The sequence below is a fragment of the Rousettus aegyptiacus genome, unplaced genomic scaffold, assembly GCF_014176215.1.
Source record: "Rousettus aegyptiacus isolate mRouAeg1 unplaced genomic scaffold, mRouAeg1.p scaffold_m13_p_5, whole genome shotgun sequence".
NCBI lineage: Eukaryota > Metazoa > Chordata > Mammalia > Chiroptera > Pteropodidae > Rousettus > Rousettus aegyptiacus.
In genome coordinates, this window is record NW_023416308.1 from 42,098,718 (window position 1) to 42,121,732 (window position 23,015).

General features: G+C 42.7%; 1 long non-coding RNA gene across 1 annotated transcript in view; it reads left to right on the plus strand.

The window, feature by feature from the left end:
• The first annotated feature begins 5,968 nt into the window (after nt 1–5,968).
• Nucleotides 5,969–23,015, plus strand: part of LOC107505064 — a 37,591-nt gene continuing 20,544 nt past the window's right edge. Inside the window, exons 1-2 of the long non-coding RNA XR_001595616.1 lie at nt 5,969–6,194; nt 8,083–8,209. This is a non-coding gene — a long non-coding RNA (uncharacterized LOC107505064). The remainder of the gene's footprint in view (nt 6,195–8,082; nt 8,210–23,015) is intronic.

Genomic DNA, 23,015 nt, shown 5'->3' on the forward strand with positions numbered 1-23,015 from the left:
TAATGTTATAGGCTACTGGAATAAAATAAAATTCTACATTTAATCACTACAACGAAAATCTCAGCTAGTTCTCTGCAAGTATGAGTTCTCAAAGCACAGGTTCCTGAGGTTGAGGATCCACTCCTGCCTCCTAGAAGACTTCACTTGGCAAGGTTTGACAACTCTGCGGTGCAGTTCAGCTCCTTTTTCTCCTCCTCCTTAGCTTTATTGAGGTATTGTTTACATACCATTAAATTCACTCCTTTTTGAGTGTATAATTCAATGATTTTTAGTATATTTACATAGTTGTGCTACTATCATCACAATTTAATTTTAGAACATTTTTATTACCCCATAAAAGAAACCCTATACTCTGATTAGCCATTACCCTCCCAAACCCACTTCCTCCTCCCAACTCTAAGCAACCACTAATTTATTTTCTGTTGTAATAGATATGCCTACTCTGAATATTTCATTTAAAAAGAATCACACAATATGTGGTCCTTTGAGCCTGGCTTCTTTGACTTAGCATGTTTTTGAGGTTCATCCATGTTATAATATGTATTAGTATTTTATTCCTTTTCGTTTATAATTATTATCTTTTTTTTTTTTTTTTTTTTTTTTTTTTTTAGTTTATTCATTCACCAGTTGATGAACATTTGGGTTATATCCACTTTTGGCTATTAAGAATAATGCTGCTATAAATATTCACAGATAAGTCTTTGTGTGGACATATACTTTGATTTCTCTTGGGTAGATACCTAGGAGTGAAATTGCTGGGTCTATATTTATATACTCTATATTTATATTTATTACATATTCTATATTAAACATTTTAAGGAAGCACCAAGTGTTTTCCGAAATGGCTACACTATTTTACATTCTCATCAGCAGTGTATGAGCTTTCCAATTTCTCTACATTCTCACCAATACTTGTTGCTGTATATCTTTTTGATTATAGCCACTGTAGTGGGTATAAAGTGGCATGTCATAATGGCAATAATTTGCATTTTTCTAAATGCTAATGATGTTGAGCATTCTTTCTTGTCCCTTTTGACTATTCCTGCATCTTCTTTAGTGCAATGTTATTCAGATTTTTTACTCATTTTATATTGGATTATTTGTCTTATTTTTGAATTGGAATAGTTTTTATATATTTTGGTATAATAGCTTTATAGTGTGTGAACCCTGAGAAAGAAGATACCTGCTAAGAAGGGCTCCTGGTGGCTAACTGAGCTCAAATTAAAAAATAAACAAACACACAAAAAAACAAAAATAGAGCCTAGCAGTGGTTTCTACATAGGGTCTCTCACACAAGCCTCGCTTCAGGGAGAAGCCTGTACTGTGTTCCTGTTTGAGCCAGCCCTTACAAAAGAGATCCTGGAATCGCATTTCAACCAATGGGACTGAGACTTTCCCTGTCCAATCAGAGCTGTGCAGGGATATTCTACCCCCATCAGCATCTTCTTCACCAGCAACTTAGAACAGCTTTATGCTGACCAATTAGGAAAGTGCTATTTGGACCAATCAAACTGTGAGGATTTGGAGTCCTCATTTGCATGAGGACAGACGAATCAGGGAGCAGGGGCAGGGACTTCTCTGTATAAGTCAGCTCCCCTCTGTCTGAGGGAACACATTTCCCTTTCCACTGAAGAACGCATTTCTTCAGCTGGAGCTGAAGCACCAAGGACATCTCACTGGAGCAGAGTAGAGTGGACTGGAATAGGTGGAGCAGACTAGAGCAGCACTATCTAGCCAGAAAGGGTCACCTGGCCCCAAAGCCACTTGGCCCCAGGGTCACCTCAAAGCTGTGCTGTTTCATAATTGAGTTGTAGCACTACTGAGCTATTCTACAGCCATGCTGTTCCCAAGGCTATGCTGTATCACAATTAAGCTGTTTGCATTGAATGAAGTTTCTTTCTTCACTACAACCCAAATTGGGGATTCCCATTGGTGTTAAATGGGCACCAATAATCATTGGTTGACAATAGCTGCTGTAAACAAGTACCACAAGCTTGGTGGCTTAAAATAACACAAACTTATCATTTTATACTTCTGTAGGTCAGAATTTGACACAAATTTTATTCAGCTAAAATCAAAGTTTTGGCAGGCTTTAGGGGAAAATGTTTTCTGTCTTTTCCAGCTTTTAGAGGTTATCTGCAGTCTTTGGCTTGTGGCCTCCTTCCTCTATCTTCCCAGGCAGCAACATAGCATCTCTCTGACCCTTCTTCCATTGTCTGACCACGATCTGAAAATATTCTCTGATTTTAAGGACTCATGTGATTGGATCTGAATAATCTAGGATAATCTTCCCTCTCTAGGTCCTTAGCTTTAATACCATCTGTAAAGTTCCTTTTGCCGTGTAAGGTAATACATACACAGGTTCTAGGAATTAGGACATGAACATCTTTGAGGGGCGTGGTCATAATTCTGCCTACCACATATAGACACAAGTTCCTTGTCAGATATATGATTTGTAAATATATTTATGTATTTTCTCCCAATCTGTGGCTTGTATTTTCATTTTATTATTTTCTTTTGAAGAGATTTTTTAATTTTGATGGAGTCTAATTTACTGATTTTTTTGTTTTATCATTGTGCTTTTGGTGTCATATCTAAGAAATCATTGCCTAACTCAAAGTCACAAAACAGTGCAGTTCAGAGGTGATGAAAAATTTCAGGCATAGATCAACCCAGGAGCTCAGCACTATTTATTCCTAAAACCTTTCTATTTCTCTGATCCACCTATCATGGTGTCGGCTTCCCCACAAGCCTGCATTCTTATAGGTTTACAATATAGCAGTAGTTACTTTAAGGTAGCTCAGGCCTTGTGTCTAGAGTGCTTGAAAAGTTAGTGATGCCTAAATGTGTCTCTGAATACATGAAATAAAGTATGTATTGATATGAGAATTGTCCTTTAAAGTAGTTATCCAAGAAAAGTAATTTTATACAGATTCCTTTGAAGTTATTTTATTCAAAACACCTGTGGAATGTTTTCCCTGTGCCTTCAGAATCCATTTTCTATTTATACAAGAAAATCATAGCATTTTGGAGCTGGAGGAGACATTAGAAACTACTCAGACCGGCCCCTGGATCAATTTAATTGCAGATATACCTTGTTTTAGACTAAAAATGGTATTTCCCTGCCTAATCTCTCACTCTAGTCACCATTCTTGGCTCTGAATAGCTTTGGACTGTTTCCAACAAAGAAATCCACCCTCCTAGGATGAAGATTTGCCACCAATGAGCTATTCAAAGTAGCATGCAACAGGTTTTGTGGCAGTTCCCAGAATGGGAACTGAATGATGAACTAAGTAATGGAACTGTGTTTGGAATGACTACTATGCTTCCTTCGGTGCTTATGTTATATTATGTCATGATCAGTCACATGGCCACGCTTCCTTCTATAGGGTGAAAATGCTAGGAATGAGATTTCAGGGTACTCCAAATGATGTCTACCTGTACTCACTGGTTATCCTTCAAATATAGGAAATCTGGCAGTGATTAGAGGGGAAAACCCCCAAATAAAGGTCAATCTAGTATTTATGAGATGCTTGCAAGCTAACCTGAAGGAAATCAGCAAGGATTTCTTTTCCTATTTTGCAGAGAGAAAGAAATTAAGACGCAAGAAAGTAGGTATTCTGAGCCAATGTCATAGTAAATTGCAATTGAGCCCAAAGTAACACCAGTTCTCTTGCCTTCTTGGCCAGGGACTCCCAACTGGCTTGGGCTACCTCCTCTCCCCATAATGCTTCATAGCATTTGTGCAGCTCAGGGTCTGAGGAGGTGCTGTGGCTAGAAATCAGGCAGCAGGCCAAGGAGGTTGTTGGTCACGGCATGCTCAGGCTGCCAGCCTGTCCATGATGATGGGTACAGCATCAGTACAGAGTAACCATCCAGGATCAAAGTGAATTAAAGCTTTGACCTGGATTTTCCAGGAAGCCATTCAAATCCCATATTCTTTTCCATTTGTGATACAGGTGAGGTGATGGACTTGGATGTGATGGCTCATGGGGGCCTAAGCCAGCAATTAATGTAAAACTACCACCTGAGGAAAATGGGCTAGGGGAGCTCTCATGAAAACTTTTCATAACAGTGTGAAAAAGGCAAGGGCAGAGAAAAAATTTCTGAGCAGGCAATAGTGCATGGGCTTGACACCGTCTTTTGTCTTCATCTAACAGTAATGCATGCTGACTCCTGCCAGTGTCTCCTTCTCTCACCGAAGCTCCTTCTTCCTTAACCTCACTGCATGCAGCTCCTTTATTGTCATCATCATCCTCTTTTTCATCATCTAAGGGCATACTACCTTAAAGTTTGTAATAAGGCACCTTAATTTTTATTTGCAACACGCTTCCTGGTGATGATGCTGCTCTAACTCTGGGGACCATACTTTGAGTGACATTGGTCTAGGGCAGTGGTTCTCAAAGTGTGGTCCCCAGAACAGTAGCATCAGGATTCTCTGTGAATTGTTAGAAAAGCAAATTCTCAGACCCTTGGGCCTACTGAATCAGAAATTCTCAAAGTAAGGCCCAGGAATCTGGGTTTCAATGAGCCCTCCAGTTGGTCCAATACAAGCTAAGAGGCACTAATGTTTTCTCAGGTCTGGGTAAACTTTAGAATCACTGGTGAGTTTTAAAAACTACTGGTGATCCTCCTACTGCCAATTAATTCCAGATCTCTGGGCTTGCTTGGTTAAATATATTTTAAAATGTTTTCCAGGTGATTTTATTGTACAATGAATGTTGAAGCTCAGGGAACTAGTCTGACACCTTACAGATTAGAAACAGGTTTAGAGAGGAAAATTGGCTTGTCAGGGTCACACAGCTGTGCAAACCTTGTGCAGAAACCCTAGTTTCCACCACCCTGAAGTTGTCACTCTTTCCAGGCATGTGTGGAGCACAGCGGCTCCTAAAACACACTCCAACATATGTGTACATCTGGAGTCCTTGGCCCACATTTAACTATTCCCTTCAGAGCAGAGAATCACAACTATGTCAGGTGGCGCATGTTCTTGAAGTCAACAAGAGACCTATTTTCTGGACTATGTGTTCTTTAGTCCTGCCTGCCCGCATGTGGAAAACACCCTAAAGAGGGGGATTATTCCTACTGGAACATCACTCTGCTTCCTGGTGTCACTGAGTCCACAGGTGAGATCCTGGGAAGTGGGGACTTGCAGAGATATGCATTGTCAATTCTTCCTCTTAGAGCGAAGCTAGGGTATCCTCCCCATTTCTCTGATGGAGGCTCTGAGGCTGGGAGAGACCCACGTCTCTTGGCTCTCACAGTCCTCATTTCCCTCTAGGATGCTCCAGGATTTGTGGCTTCACTCTTGCCCAGTGTCACCAGTCTCAGCAGAGCTTCCACATGGACTAAAGCCAGAGAGAAGGGGGACCGAATTGGGAGACAGGACATATGGATTCCTGAAGAGGCAACTCTCAATTAACTGAAGTTAATTCCCAAAGCCAAAGTGCTCTCACATTGTTTCTGTTCAGATTTAAAATGAGTTATAGTGTTGGTTCTTTTCCCCCAAACAATAGATGATTAAGCTTTTTAATTATGTTGAATTTAGTCTAATATTAAAATAGGGTCCCCAGCTTACCCAGGAAGCAGGAATGGTGGCTTGTAGGCCTGGTGAATGACAGGAAGAAGCCAATACAGGACTCAACATTTGCCATGAATCATGTGGCAAATGAGTTACCCATGGCCTACCCAGTCAGTTCTGGGTGTGAGTGTGTGTGTGTGTGTGTGTGTGTGTGTGTGTGTGTGTATGTGTGTGTGCATGTGCGTGCACATGTGCTTGTATGTAACAGGCTGGAGCACCAGGGGGCAGTTACTTGGTCTGTCCACCTGCCCCTCACTAATGTTTGGTGCCTGTGCCATGAAGGCAGCTGGTTTCCTGGCACCTGCTGTCTGGCAGATGGGCCTTGACCTTTGTAGCAACTAGCACAGTGTTAGGTAAACAAGACCCCCTGCCCCTTCTACTGTCCTGCTCCTGCTGCCAGAGAGTTCTATTTTTGACAGGCTTGGGCCAGGGAGGCGGGGGGAGTTGATGGCAGGAGCAGAAGAGAGGGCACCTGCTGAATTAGGGGTGGGAGGCAGATGGTGGCTAGAAGCACAGCCTCTCACCCCAGTCAGTTTTGATCTGTCCACAGGAACCAAGGAGCCCCCTCTCCATCCCAAACAAGCAGCTCTGAGGATGCAGTAGGATGGCTAAGGTAAGCAAGAGAAAGAGGCAAGACAGGTATATCAGTTCCATAGCCATATCCTTGATTTTGTGGTTATAAGAAGTAGGAGCCAGATGTCTCCTGATGGCAGGGCCCAGCTGCTTGCAGAAGGGCCAGGGCCAATCCCAGGCCCCCTATTAGTCTGATGGATGACTCTAGTGCGGCTAATGTGGTTAGGGCAGGCAGCGGCCTGGGGGGCTGGGAGCTCAGAGAGACCGGCCAGTACAGGTCCTGCTGTAATCACATTTGCTTGTACACAGACAGGACCCAGACTACCTACCCAGAAGCCCAGAGGATATTAGTTAAAGTCATTTAGAAATATTTTTTGTATCAAGTTTTTCTCACCTTATTATTATGATCTTAAACAATCAGTTTACTTCCCAGGGCACACAAAGAAAGGAGCAGTTCTAAGAATGGATTATGGAAGGATGGCCAAGGCAGGCTTACTGCCTGAAGCCCTGAGTCTTCAGGGCGGGTCCAGCTCTACAGGGGGGAAGGAGGCACTCCATGCTTCCTGGCTGATAAACCACTGAGCCTCTTTCTTCAATTTCCCAGGCCTGAATGATCACTCTTTTTTTTTATTTAAAAAATAAGTTTTTATTCTAGATAGCTTTAGTTGTATAAAAATTATAAATATAGTGCAGAGAGTTTCCATATAACCCCACATCTAATTTCCCTTATTATTAACCTCCTATATTCATATGGAACACTATCACAGTTAATGAACCCATAGCAATACATTGTTATTAATTAAAGTCCATACTTTATTGTTATTTCCTTAGTTTTTACCTAATGTCTTTTTTTCTCTTCAGAATCTCCCTTCCCCAAGCTCCTGGCAAACGCTAATCTACTTTCTGTCTCTATGGGCTCCCCTAGTCTGGACATTACAGATTAAAGGAATCATATAAGATGTGGTCTCTGTGTCTGGCTGAGATGATTACTTTAACACATGCTTTAAAAGCTTTAATTCTCATTTTTAGACTGAAGATAAAGATTCTAGGGAAAACAAATTCAAAGGATATAGGCAAGACTTAACAACTGTGGAATTCTGAATGCAAATCTAATTTCTTTGACTCTAAAATCAGACCATTTTCTGACTCCCAACTTTCCAATCATTCATTCTTTCAATATTTATTTAGCATCCTCCAAGTGCTAGGTGCTGGGATGCAGAGGAGGATAAATACCATTCTGGCATAAGTGCCAGATATTTTTCTCAGATATTTATCATATCCTCCCAACTGATCTGCTCTGGCTTTTGCTAGTCTATAGTCTAGACCCTCTGCTCTAAAACACTTAACATTTGTTTATTTTACTTGTGGTAAGAACCGAGGTCCTTAAATGGCTACAAGTCTCCCTATGAACTCTGACTCCATCTCTTACTGTTGTCTTATTTGCTCACTCTAATTTAGATACACTGGCCTTACAGTTTTTCAAAGCTTTCCAGGTGTGCTCCCATCTCAAAAACTTTCCACTCACTGCTCTCTGCTGCCTAGAGTCTTCTTACTGCTAATATCTGCATGACTCACTCCGTTACCAACTTCAGATCTTTGTGCAAATAGTTTCACAAAAAGCCCTTCCCTGATAATCTCATTTAAAATAGCAGTCTTCTCTTGGGTTCTTTATTCTCCTTCCCTGCTTTATTTTTCTCCATTGCACTTATCACCATCTGATATACTATGTTTTTTTTTTTATTTGTTTATTATCTCTCTCCTCCTACGGAGAATAAACAATATGAAATAAGGGATTTATTTTTGTCTGTTATACTTCCTGCTGTATCTCCAATACCCATAAATGTGTTTGACATATCCTATATGCTCAATAAATATTTGTTATATGAATTGTAAATTGTTCACTCTCAACCCTTTGTTTCTTTAATCAGGAATCTCCCAGGAGTCAGCTCTCTACTACTTCAAAATATGAAGGGGTAATACAGGAAGGAGCCTTGCTCTGTTGGACCCTCAGGAAAGAATTAATACAATTTTGCAGGGAGGAAGTTCAAAAGACAGGTATTATCTTCTGTTTATTTATCCACTCATTTATTAATTCATTATTAAGTCAGTTAATCTTTGTTAAGTAAAGATAATATAAAATATTGTTAATAATTTTAAAAACAACTTATTCATCTGTCTAGTCAATAAATGTTTATTGAACGCCTATTAATATACTGTTCTCATGTTAGGTACTAAAGAATTGAAAGTGCAGTGTGAGAGACAGACATTGAACACATTATTACACAAACAACTTTTAAATTATAATCAGCAATATACGCTCTGAAGGAAAAGTATAGAGTGCTGTGAGAAGCTTATAACTAGGGAAATTGCCCTAGCCTGGGGCCTAGGGAAGATAAGGAATAACTTTCTTACAATTAGAGCTGTCCAAAGTTGAAACAGGCTGCTTTGCAGTTGAGTTTCCACTGACTGAAAGGTTTAAGTAAAGGCTGAAAGCCTTTGCATGTGTGTGTGGTAAAGTGCATTAAGGATTGAGTAGGGCAGAGTCACAGCTTCCCATTCCCCAAATCAAGGAATTCAGTTGAATTTCCTGATCAGACATGAAAGAGACAGTCTCAAATTCCCCTTTGGAAAAAATTAATTTTACCAGTACTTTTGTGGATCCAAATAGTCATTTTTAGCCATCTGGTGTTCCATTTCAACTGCATATATAGGTTCCAGGGCTAGAGACTATGGTTTTACCAGGATTTTGGAGAGAGTTTTGAATACCAGTCCCTCATAATAATATTCCTTTATTTGAGTGCTGCTAGTTAATCCGCCACTGTGTTCTCTCTTATATAATTTTAAATTGACCATGACCTTTGAGAGATAGGTTGGCCAGATATTGTTATCCAAACTTTATGAAAGAGGAATCAAGACTCAGAGTAGGTGAGATGCATAATTTCATAAACTATGAAGATGATTAAAAATATCTACTGTGTGTTTTTCCTTTATGTATTGGTTAGCTATTGTCCAAGTAATGCTGTGTAAAAAATCAACCGTCAGATTCAGTGACTTAAAACAATAATCATTTATTATCACTCATACTTCTGCAGATTAGCTGAGATGTAACTCATCTAGAATGTACTCAGCTAGGTGGTTTTGCTTCATATCTTCAGATCTATGAGCTGGGTGGCTCTGCTTCAGATAGTGGCAGCTCAGGTAGCTCTACTCTACATGGCTTTTATATTTCTCCTTGTACCTTGAGCTATTCAGGGCATAATCAAGTCAGAGGCGCAAGGCCTCTTAATGTACTTGCCCGCTGACATTTCTGCTTTATCACATATTCACCCCAAACTCACATATGTAAACTCAAAGTCAAGGGCAGGGAAATTTACTCCACTCCTTCAGTGGGCAAAAAATGCAAAGACACATAGAAAAGGGCGTGTGGGTACAGGGAGAGGTGCAAGACTGGGGCAAAAGAAAAATGCAAGCTACCACATTTCATTTGTCTTTTGATCATATATTTATTCCTTTATTTCTTCATTTGGGCCTGAACAATGTGGCTGGCATTCAGCATATTGAGGATACAAGGATATAATGTAGTCTTTATAAACAGTTTTAAAAGAGCATTAGATGTGCTATGAGAGAGGCAAGCACAAAGAATTGTTGGAACACATACTTTCAAGAGTCAAAAAAGAAAAAAAGAAAGAAAGAAAGAAAAAAGAAAGAAAAACAAAAAGAAAAAAAGCAGTTGAGTGGTTCTTATTCCCAAATGAGTAGCCAAGAGATGAATCAATGAAGAAATGAAATCAAAGCTGAAAAAATTCTGAAGTTAGCCCTTCTCATATTTCAACTAGTGAAACCAGTTAGTTGTTTTGTTAACTCCTCTTTCTCTTTCACTATCAAAGCAAAAAACCTTGGAAAACCTGCGTTCACTCTAAAGTAAGGTATGGTGAGAAAGATGAGGGTAGCAGAGTACCATCACTTATCAAAATACTACTTAGCAATGGATTTTGGTGGAAAGGATATGTTGGTGAAGTGGCAATGAATAAATGGGAGATGTGGAATAGTTCTTGGGCTTGTAGAATAACAGCATATTTATAATAAATACTACAGTTTATTGAAGTCTTTGTGCCAGATGTGATGCTAAGTGCTTTGTGTGAGATATGGGCTGTTAACAATCCCATTTTGTAGATGAGCGGGGTGAGGTTCACAGCAGACAGAGTAAGGTGATCCAATTCCATGGCTGAATGGTGACTAGGAAAAGGATGACTAGCCTGTCATCCCAGGTCAGCACCATGGACAGCAGACTCACGTGTGGGCAAAGCCCTGGATAAGATTGTGCAGGGGCAAAGTCCATAAGCAGAATATTAGAAATATTTTTGAGTGGATATTTGTAACATACTACCCTCCCCCTAGAATGCATTTTAGAAACTAGAGGGCATTTTTTTGCTAAGGGTTATGTATGTGTTGAGTGGAGGGGCCATCTTGAAGTGTAAACATTTGAAGACAGGATCTGCGACAGGGTTGTATGCTTCTATGTAATAAAGCAGCAGTGAGAGATTTGGGAGCCAAGTTGGATTAAGGAGTGAGAAGGTATGTGGACAGTTAGAGAGGAAGGGCCAGAAAGAGAGGGGCTTTCGGGTAAAGTAAGAACCAGGGGAATGTTAAAAAGAAATATCAATGGGGAGTATGAAGTAAATCTTCATCTGTCCTACCAAATATTCAGTGAATCTCGCATAGATGATTTATGTGCAGTTGGATTTATCTGAAAGGGATAGTGAGGTCAGTGTTTCAGATGTGAACACATTCTAATTAACATTAACTGTCTGGAGAGGTTTTCCCCTGGCTTTGGTAGTGGACACTTTTTAGGATTTTGTCTCCTATATTTCAGTTTGGTCTCTCTAATCAGCTTATCATCCCTTGGAGGGCAGGCATGCCTCCCTCCCTCCCATGAACTAGTACATCGATGGGCATGCATCACACACTTAGGATACATTGAAGAATCAATTCGTTTCCTCTGGATGAGTCCATTCAGAAAAGAAATGTGGATTTTCCTCTGCCTACAGTAATCAGAGTTCTTAGGGTTTCCAGATCACTTGTAATTTTAAACATTCATTCCCCTTGTCACCATAAATGTACCTTAACTGGTTAATCATGCATTTGGATTTCAGTCTCAGAAAAAATGATTCTAGGATCCATGCTTCTAGGATCAATACAGAAAAATACTAAGAACCAGAACTGACCTGCTTGTCCTAGGTCACAGGCAAACTCCCAACCTATCAACAATCTAACCTAGCAAGAGCTACATGGGATGCACAGGGAAAGTTTGAGTGTGGGCCCCTCATTCCCATGGGCACAACTGCTCTTCTGTTCTGATTCAGAGTCCAGAGGCTTATCCTGATGAAAAAGCCTCTGTATCTACAGAAGCATCTTCTTATATGCAGGCTTGAAGTTTCCTCCAAAGCTGTTGGGGGTGAGGTGGTGGTGATGGGATATGTTCTCAGAGTCAGGTGTACAATCTCAATCATTGTCCCACAGAAACTGCTATGGGCAATGGCTAAGGGTAGTTGAGAAATTCATTGGGTATTTTGTTGGCAAAATAGAGTTTTTTGATTGGCCCAGGGATCTGACCACCAGTTGTGGTAGACAGCATGACAAATTACTGGCCTTGGAGTCTGACATACCTGCATTCAAATCTCGGCTTCATGGCATACTTGCAATGTAATCCTGAGCATGTAAAAATTTCTCTCTGAGCTTCAATCTCTTCTATTGTAAATGGGGGCTGTTGATATTTACTGGTAGTTCCTGAATTAGGGTAGATGAGTTTCAGTAACAAAATTTAACAAATCTCAGTGGATTAATGCATAAAGTTTTATTTTTCATACATGGCATACATAGTCCAACATAGGTTAGTAGTGGGGTTTGGGTCCATGCGGTCATTCAGGGACCCTGAATCCTTCCATTTAGTGGATATAATTCCTTAGAACTTGAGAGCCTTCCACTGGATCCTCTGCATCAGGTAGACAGATGAAAGAGGTGAGCATACACAAAGAATTGAACAGGAGGCATTTTAGAGGCCAGATTAGGAGGTGGTGCACGTGATTTCATCTACATTCCATTGTCACATGGCTGCACCTAATATAAAGAAAGCTGAGGAGGGACCAACTGTGTGCCTAAGGGTAAAGGGTTACCAATTGAGTGAACAAACCAGTATTTGCCACTCTCACTTTGTAAGGTTATAATGAGGTGGTGATGTAATAAAAGATAATGTGGGCAGAATGCCTGGAACCCATCTAGAACATAACAGCACAATAAATATTAGTTCTAACAACATTGTTTACATAAGAAAGTAAATTTTGAATTCCAAAACAAGCAACTTAGAAAGGATTTTTAAGTCTCCATTCATTTATTAGATGAGGGCTGACTTGTCCATTTGTCCTTGGCTCCCAGGAATTCTGATTACTAGGCCACCAGGGGTTAAACTACTCTGGCCTCTACTGATACTCGACAGCTGGATATCTTTCCAAGGGCTTTCAGCACTGTCTTTCAGTTCAGTAAATACATCTGGCATTCCCTATTCTGGAAATACAAGCAACTAGTCAATTGAAAAAGGCGTCTGCTGATGATAGCATGACAAGCAATATCCATAACTGCTTGTAATCTCCTTCAGACATCCGCTCACTCCCATCCAGCCCCACGGAGCACAAAGGGGCTCCTATTATCTTGGCAGCCTTCTGTTGCCAAAAATGCAGATGAACCCTGACCTGATATTCTACTAGACATGCCCTCTGAGCAAAGGGCCGTCTTCAAGTGTTTACCCTGCCAGAACTGCAGATGAGTGGGCCACAGGGGGAAGCTTTCAGGAGGCAGGCAGCTGTGTTACAGTGGGAGAGAGCACAGGTTTTGCATTTGAGAATCAGAAGTCTCAGATCTGCAACTCACTAGCTCCGCGGCCTTGGAAAAGTCACTTCACCTCTCTTACCTCAGTTTTCTCATTTGTTTAATGAGGATAAGCACAATGTTTGCTTTACCAATGTCACAGGGGATGTTGGGCTCACATGATGTATCTGACATGTGCCTACACCTACATCCCTTATCAAAAATTACCTAATGAGAACATGGGGTAGGAACACATACCTAGGCAGCTGGGATTGGGATTTGGAGGTGAAAAGAAAATCACCACATCTTAGGCAAGAGGATATAGTCATTCCACCTGTATATGGGCAAGGGATGACAGGAAGAATTCCACCTCTAAGTCTCTAACTTCAGTTACTCATCCTGGACCAACAAGGGGACAAGGCAAGAATGCACAGGGTTATGGCCTGATAGAGAATAGTGATTCCTTCTCTCCCAAAACAGGCTCCATGAGGGGAGAAATGTGGGAATCATCTACCCAAGGCCAAGACACTCAGGTTCCTTTCACGGCTGTTATATTGATAGTTCCTTACATTTATGTTTCTTCATTTACAGATCCTCTTCCAGCTATATTACATTCGCTCCTCACAACAACTTTCAATCCAGACACAATGATCTCTATGAAGCTCAGGCTCAGAGATGTTGAATAATTTGTCTAAGATTTTGTAACAAAATCTGTCTGATTCCAAAGTGGATCTCCTCCCACCACACCACAGTTGTTCTGTCTCTCTGTTCCTAGACACAACCAAGAGAAAAGCTTTATCTTCTATAGACTAGACAGGACAGATGAATGCTCTGATCTTTTTTTGGATTAGAAAGTGGGAACACTTCTCTGGTTCTCTGTATTCCTAAAAGTGCCTGGTACATGGAAAAGTTCCCTCTAAATGGTTAGAAGAAGGGTGGTTGACAGGGTGGATTGGCAGAAAGCAAGGAAAGTCTTAGGTGTTGATTAGAGTTCAGAAATGGATGGTTGACCACTGATGTGGTGTTGTGTATGCTGATGAAGAAGTCATAAAAGGGGCAGACAAAGAGAGCCAGAATGGCCAAGGCTTTCTTACATTCTGTTTAACATTAAGAAAAATTCAGTGTCCACAGGCCTTTATTTTCCAAGGGGGAGAAGACCCAAATGCACCATAGAGAAACTTGGAGGGACTCCTGGCAGAGGCATCTCTTTGGCAGCCACAGGATAGTGTCAAAAACTGCTCAAATGGACCTTAGGCAGCTGGACTAGAAGAGAGGCTGCACTGAATCCTGCCCTTATGAGATAGCTGATCAGACTCTGGCCCTAGTTGGAGTAGAAGATGAACTCAGGATTTTTCTGTTGCAGCAAGTGGGAAACTGGTTAGAAGTTCATGTGAGGCAAGTAGAGCATAAGCGGGGCAGTGTGTTGGGAGAAAAAGTCTGAATCTACCTCCCCTGGGATGGAGAAGAAGTCTGGCTCTGAGAATACAATAGAGGGAGCAGAGCTGAAGGAACCTGAGGTAGCTGGCAAATGTGGGCAACAGCTGCAGAGCCAAACTTCATCCTGGAAATAGAGGGATTATGTGAAGAATGAAGAGAGCAGAGGTTTTTCTGAGGGTACCTGGATGGGAAGACATATTTGCAGGCAGGAAGTGTGTGTGTGTGTGTGTGTGTGTGTGTGTGTGTGTGTGTGTGTGTGTGTAAGAGAAGGGGAGGGAGAGAGAGAGAGAGAGAGAGAAGAAGGCTTCAGTCCTGAGCTCACTGCAGGATTGGGGCTTTGAGGGTACCTCAACTAGATGGGAAATGACCCATCTGCTGAGAAAATAGAGTAACGGCCCCACGATTCTCTTCCAAAGAAGAGACACGGGGGAAGGCTCTGTGCAGTGTTCTTCCTGCTTCTCTTCCCTTGGACCCTCTCCTGGAAAGGGTGGGTGGGGGGGGGGGGTTGTTGCAAGCAGCAGACCCTGCACAGCCGCCTTACCCTGTTGGATTCACAGTCCCGGCCCATCCTCCCTGATGAATATGACCCACCACTGAAACCCCATCAACCACCAGGCAGAGGAGGTCAGGCCCAGCGGCTGCAGACAATGGCCTTATCGGCTGCTACTAGTGAGGGTATAAGCAGGGGATTGGATGGTATCATTCTAATTTACACGGGATTTTGTTTCTTTCCAGGTACTTAGCATGTGGATCTAGGTGATATCAAAGGCAGAGCATTATACAATAAGTAGGCTTAACCTCCATCTCACCCCCTCTCATCCTTCTGTCTCTTCATTGAGGCCACGAGGAGCTGCAGCTGGGGTTGCCATAGTGACCAATTAGGATTACTGAGATGTTCTTGCAGAGAAAAAAGAGAGTATCGATTTAGCTTTGACAGTGGGGCATCGGGGGACCGGGGGAGCCCAAGGGTGTTCAGAATTCAGGGGGGCAAAATGTGTTGCCCTCAAGGTTGTCTTGGGGTTATGTCCCTTTTGAGCTTGACTTCGTACATGGTGGAGACCCTTGGCAGGCCTGACTGCTTAATATCTCCATGGCCATGCTGAGGACTGTGAGGGTGTGAGAGGTTACATGGGAGCACTGCTACCCCCAGTAATTGGAGTGACTCTCAAGAGAAGTGGAATTGCTTGGCTTAGTTAGCAGGAGGCTTAGGTGCCCAGACAGGTTTGCCCCAGCCCCGAGCTCCCTTTTGTCGCTTCACAAATATATTCAGGTGGCCTGACAGCCCTGCATGGGTAGACTCAGACTTAGGAGCTTTGAATAGGGCAAAATACTTGGTATGCAAGATCTGCTCCCTCTAATTATTCCTACTTTAGGAACTTGGAAGCCAGGAGGGTATAGGGGGCACAGGGCAGGAAGCCTTCAGGGTGAAATGTGGCTCAAGGCTGTTGTAACACAGCTGTACGGCTGTGGACAAACCATGTAACATAACCTAACCTCAGTTTACCCCTCTGTAAACAAAGGGTAACAATAATCTACTGAATAGGAGGGATATACAGAAAAGAACTTGGGTTGGTGGCAGGCTTGGCTCATTATAGGTGTAAGAAGCTGAAAAAGAGAGAGGCAGATAGAAATCTGGAGGCACAAGGGAGGAATTCAGGTGATTTCTGGATCAAGGTAGGGAAAGGAAAAGAGCCCAGGGACAGAGTGGGTGGAGAGGGGCAAAAATAAGGGGCAATGAAGGCAATGGAGGGGGCTGTGCCGAGGAGGGAATGGAGGTAGGAAGACAGGAAGACTCTTTGCAGCATGGAGGGGCAGAAGAGCCTCTGATTTCACTGGAGGAGCCTATTTTTTCCTTTTCCTCATGCCCAAATTCAGAGAAGTGGATATTCTAAAGTTCTTTGGCAGTTAAAAGGAGGGAGTGAGAGGAATTCACCAGCAAACGCCTCATCCTCAGGGAGAAAGGAGGCCCTGTTCTGGAGCTGAACCCTTGTGTCTGGTTCTGTAGTTAACTGTGGCCTGGGCTACGCAAAGCACCTTCTTGCCCCTCAAGCCATTCCAGACACACCCAGACCAACATCCTGCCTCTGCTACCCACCTGCACCCCACTGGTTGGCCCCAGGGCTTATAAGTAGAGAAGAGCAGAGAGAAAGACCTAGGAAAAATGGCTCATTCCCATTCCCTGCCCCCATCTCCTGCCTCTGCAGGATTTAATAACTGCCCTCCTTAAAGATCAGGAGACATGATTAATTCTGGCTCGAGGATTATTAAAATGCTTCCACCAAGCATCTGGCATTAAAAGTTTTAAATCAATTAATCTGTTGTTTGGGGAAGAGTGTTATCGTTAGCACAGCTGCAAGAGGCCATTCGTGTTGCTGTTGGGTTGAGAGGTGTTGTCCTGGAGGAAGGGTTGAGCCTCCTCTGGAAATCAGTGAGCCACCCAGAGGCTCCAGGAACTTCTCCTGGCTCCCGAGCCTGGGTGTCTTTCACCCAAGTCACTGTGCATCCAATTTCCAAGTGGCTCTCTCCTATTCCCAAAGGGTTGCCAGATAAAATATAGGATGCCGAGTTAAATATAAAACTATCTTATTCATTGTTTATATGAAATTCAAATTTAATCTGGTCTTGTGTATTTTTATTTGCTAGATCTAACAATTCTGCTCACCAGCCCTGATTTAGTAGTCTGACTTCACAGCTGAAGTGGGACTCCTAGGTTTGAGCCCTGGACCTGTTATCTACATGTCAAATGTCCTAGGAAAGACTGCTTCCTTTTTCTAGGTCAAGTAGGAAATAAGCAACCTTGAATTCTGGGGCACTTAAGTATTTATGAGACTCTCACACAATGGTTTGTAAAATCTCCATTTGATTGATAAAACATATGGGAAAATTATATTCCTAACAAAAAGCACACACCTTGCAATGTTTTTCACACTTCGCCTTGTTGGGTTATCTAACCCTGATGTCACAGCTGTGTCTGGTCCACACTAGCATTCCCACAACCCAGCCCAGGGCTAATGCAAAGCAGAACCTCAATACAAGTTGATAACATGAATTCATGAGTAAATGAACCTTCTCTGTGTTTTAACCCAGGCTCTTGATTAACTAGAGTTGTCATTTATAAATTACAAAGCATCAGTATACAAAAAATACCAGGGTCAGAAACAATCTTAAGCCTATTGGGCCAGGCATTGGACCAGAGGCCAGGATCCCAAGATTCAAACCTGGAGGCAAGTCCTGGACATTGTACCATTGGTTAAGTTCCCACCCCTCTCTGGTCTCTGGTTTTCTCATTTCTAAATTGAGGGAGCTGTACCTGGAGGTCTTTATATCCCAGACATTCTGTGACAGCTCTACTTGTGCTTAGTTCTGCAGCTCAATTTTGAGTGGGTCAAGTTGAATGCTGAATCCTGAGTCTAACCTCAGTCCCAATGCCTGATAAGGCCATGCATAATAATGCTTCATCTCAGAAGTCCAGAGAAGGTTTAGTTGCATGGTGTCCACTGGCCCCTATTGCTGGTGTCTGTTTTAGGTTTCAATTGCCTCTCTGCGAAGGGGCATCAGGCTTTGGCTCTCTTATGCCCTGAGCAGGAGGCGAGAGGAGGAGACCCTTCCCTTTCTGATTCTGCATCCCATCCAAGGCTCCTTTGACCCTTGGCCGCACTTCAGATATTTCTTTTCAGCTTCTTCAGTCAGCCCAGATTTATCCTGCCTCATGTCTCTCATGTAAAATGCATCTCCCGACACTTTGCCAGGTTAAATGATTTAACAGCCAAGGCAGAGAGAATTAGGGGTCTGGGAGCAGGAGGCAATGCCTGTTTTTCAGATAAGATTGGAAAGGAGATGGAGATTGGTGGTGGTGATAATCTCTTATTTTAATAATATAAAATAACTGTCCCACTGAATCAGAGTGAGCGATGAATTCTGTGGCCTGGGGTTAGAGACAGCCCAGCCTAAAGAAAAGAGCCGGGGGATTCAGGATGCCTTTCTTCTTCTCTGTCATTCCCCCTCTCTTATCTCTCTTTTTTGAGGGAGATTCATGCCAACACCATCCTATTGATGCCTGAATCTGGCATCAATAAAAATGTGGGTAGCCAGGGAGACTGGAAAGGAGAGTGGTGGATTTGGGGAGTGTGTGTGTGTGTGTGTGTGTGTGTGTGTGTGTGTGTGTATGAGAGAGGGAGAGAGAGAGAGAGAGAGAGAGAGAGAGAGAGAGAGAGAGAGAGAGAGAGAGAGAGAGAATATGAAGAAAGAAAGTAAAAAAAGAAGGAAGGAATGAGAAAAGAAAAGAAAAGAAAAAAGAAATCTGGGGAGATGGGTAACCACTTTGCCTTTGTGATTTGTCAATAGGAGATACCCTGATCTGCAACCTAGGCAAAGGCAGAGGCCTGAACTGGATGACCCCTAAGAGATATGAGGAGGCTAACTGGGGTACAAAATTATATGATGATTCTCCCTGGCCCTAGTGAACCTGGGGGAATGACCCACTCTTTAATCAGTCTCTCAGTTGGCAAATGTATTGAACAGCCATCAAGTGCAAGTTTTCCTGGGCCAAGTCAGGGCAGTTCCAAAAGAAACCAGGTGGTGGGGAACAAACTCACTCTATGGCACATGTCTACTCAGTAGGGCTTCCCTTCACAGTGGGCTGCTAATAGCTGAGGAGCTGCAGACCTGTCTTCTTTCATGGGATTAATTCATTACTCCAGCCTTACTCAGATTCCGTCAGGTTCAAGCATCAGAATTGAATATGCAGCTAATGAGTCAAATGCTCTCTCTATCTCTCTCTGTCTGGGCTCGCTCTTTCCCTCCTCTCTCTGCCGACAACTGCAGGTGTCTGGGGGCAGTTTGGGGAGGACCAGAGGCTGTGACTGCCTGAGCTTGTAAGGGGCCTTCCTCCCCTTTCTTAGTGAATGGGAAGTCTGCTCTATTTACTGTACTTGTATATTGTGAACAGTTAGTCCACTCCAACTGGAGCTCACAGAGCAAATGGAGAAATGGGGAGAACTGATCACAGGGAAAGGCCTTGTTCCCTGCTCTTGCAATTTCTTCTCCTCATTAGTCAATAGCTATTAATGATAACTCAGTCCATGTTGAGTCCATGCTAGGCACTATGGACACAATCTGAACAGATTGATTGGTTAATTTTTTAGACTAAATGTTTAGTAAATATCCAAAAAGCCAGTAGGATATAGTCCTTAGGGTCGAAGGCTGTGGAGCGAGATTTCCTGGGTTTGAAACTGCTTCTGACCAGCTGAGCTAACTTAGGTAAGTTAGTCTCTTTGTCTCTGTCTCCTCATCTGCAAAATGGGCATAACAAAAATATCACCTTCATGTAGTTATGAACATTAAATGGGTCGATACAAGTAAAATTAGTAAATGCTAAATGAATGTAGTTATTGTTCTATGTGACAAGAAATTAAGGTCTCAGAGTAAACCCGAATGAGTCAATGTTGAATAGCTGCTTACTATATACCAGGCAATATGATTTATTTCATTAACTCATTTAATCCTCATAACAAGCTGATAAAGTAGGTCTTTTATCATTACCACTATTTTATACAGGTGGAAACTGACACTAAGGTGTGTTTTATATAATGGTGCCAAGTTGGTAACTGATGGATCTGGAGCTTGATCTCTACTCTGATAGACTCTGAGTCTGAGCTCTTGGCCACAATTTATATCTTGGGGAGACAGAACATACATAATTATAGAAATGGCATCATCTTGTAATTCAGGTCCAAACACAGTGCTGTGGGATCCACAGAGAGTAATGTGGCTGTCTCTATCTAGAGAGGTCCAGGAGGGTTTCTGGTAGTGGTGATGTTTGAGCTGGAGGTTGAATGGGCATTTTTTAGGTGTATGGGGAGGGTTAGGTAGGAGGCAGAGGGATGGGCGAAGAGCAGGGCACATGTGGTAACCTCCAACCCAAATGGCTGGAAGGAAGGTATGTGATGGGGCCTGCCCAGGGATGAGGCTGGGAAGGCAGGAGAGAAATGCATCATGCAGGGCACTGTCAGCTGTGTCAAGGAAGCAGATTTTCAGCGAAGGCAATGGGAGTCACTGTGAGTCTAAAGCTGGGGAGTGGAACAGATGTGTACTGTGGACGCTCTTTCTCCTACCACACCAGGGAATACAGACGAGGGGTTGTATGTGTGTATGTGTGTGTGTTGGGGGTGGGGGTGGTGGCTGGAGGCAGCAAAGATGCTTAGGGTACTGTTGCATTCCTCAATTTGTTACTTTAGACAAGCCAGCTCTGCTGTACACTCAAGAAGACTGAAGGATGGGGGTGGTGAAAGGAAGAGTGTTTATAGGCAAAAAGAGACTTGGTGTCTGTTTCTAATCCTTGGAAGGTGGCAGTGTGATTCAGCCAGGGAAAGATGGTGTTAGCTCCAAAGGCTGCCTGGAAACTGATGAGAGCAAAGTGTGGATGAACAAGGGTGCTGAAGCTGAGCCTCCTTGGGAACAGAATAAGTATTAACTGATGCTTAGTGATCAGCAAAGCAAGCATACATATGGCAAAGGGGGTGAGTGGGTGAGAGGACTATTCCAGGCCAAATCAGGAAGGTCTTGAATGGAAGCAAAGAAAGATATGCTGGTTTAATGCAGGGAAGCCCAGGCTGAGATGGGGCTGGGAGCAGCATCCCAATAAAAACAGGCCATGTGGGGCAGAACTAGGGCTTTGAAAGAGCAGTTTGGCCCAATGGGAGTAACTAGGGACCCAAATTCAGAGACAAGGACCTGGGAGCAGAGCCAACCCTAACCTGCTTGGAGAGAAATCCAAACATCTATTAAGCATTCAGCAAAGAAAAGGTGAAATGACAAGAAGAGATCAGGGCCTAGGCGGCCTCCCGGGCTGTGGCCGCCAAGTCAATATTTTGCTAAATGTTCAATTTGCAATGAGAAACAAGCACTCTGCAAACATGTTTCTTTTTATAGTCCTTGGTATTTTTCTTTTGTTTTCCTTGAAAGGTTTCCCCCACCCCAATCCCAGTGTGGGTGTGTTTGCAGACCTAAGAGGGGGGAGATATGCTTCAATGGCTGGGTGGGGTTTAAGCATGTATGTAGCGTATGCAGAGAGATGGAAGAGGAGGCATAGAGCAAGGTCAGGAAGGGATCGTGACCATTCCTATAGCAGCTGTTCCTTCACAGATGAGTGGCATAAAGCTCTGATGGGAATGGTCATATTGGCCAAATAAATAGAGACCTATGAAGGCTTTTCGGTTCAGTTTTTTTTTTTTGGGGGGGGGGAGGGGGACAGCCATAGCTGTTTATCAAAGCTGTTCTAAAAGGCTCTTTGAACCTTCCTGACTTTATATCATAGTCATTCTTGTATATGGCTCACCTTCTGTACTGGATTGTCCTAGAGGCTGTGAACTTGTACCTAATTCTTCACCTTCCACAGCAACTTAGCATGGTACCTTGCCTATGGTAGGCGACAGGTTGAACGTTCCTGTAAGTGAATTCAGGACCATGGGAAAGCTGCTATAAAACTGGTATTTACAACATGATGAGTTATAGCAGGTATAGGCGTCCAGTCCCAGGAAAACAACAGTTAAGAATTATCCCTGGCTAAGATTGAAACGGCATTATAAATCAGGCCATTAGAATGGGAATCTTGGAATAGGGCCCACTGCAGAGGCCCAGTAATTATTCCCAGGGTACTCAGGGTGAGGATGGCAGGGGCACTTGGAGATTGGGAATAAGGCAGGGCCACTTGCTAGAGTGAAATGGGATGTAAGAGATTAGTTTACATCTCTATCATCCAGGCCAGTGTAATAACCTTCCAAGTTATCTACATTCTAGTTTCTTCTACCTTCTTCTAGTCATGAGTCAGTTTACTAACCATCATCCTTCATCACTCTCTAGTTCAAAACCTTCAACGACTTCCCTTGGCCTCAGAACCAAGTCCAAACTCCAAAGCCCCAATCTACCTTACTTCCCAGTCTCTGCTCTTTCTACCCATGAAACATTTACTACTCAAGACTGGAGCTTATTATAACTCTCCCCCACCCTCCACCTCCAACATTCTTTGCAATTTCCTGCCTAGACACCTTTTCATAGGCTTCATTCTGTCTTCCACATACCCACAGCTACAACCACTTCCTGAGCCCAATTTTATTCTTACCTCTCTCAGGAAGACTTTTTTGGCTTCCCTGGGCCACATTCCTTTTCAGTCTAACATCTGTTGAATGTATACCATGTGCCAAGCACTCTATGTGTGTTATCTCATTTAGTCCTCCCAGGAGCTCCATGACTTCAGCTCTGCTGTTAATTCCTAAGGTGAAATACCTTGCTCAAAGTTACATAGCTGCAAGTTCAATACTACTACTGAACCATGCATTTTAAAACCCCAAGCAAGCATATACAAAATACATTAGGTCCTTTTACTTGTTATACAAAGAATAAATAGCCTTTACTCCCCTCTGTGGTATTGAGGGCTATGGGTACTATATGAAAATGTGGGGTTTGGGGTTTATGTTTGGAGGCAGCATAATATTCTATAAGGATACTGAACTAGGATTAAGGGAACTGTTTCTTGGCTCTGCTACAGGTCCATCATTCAAGTTTT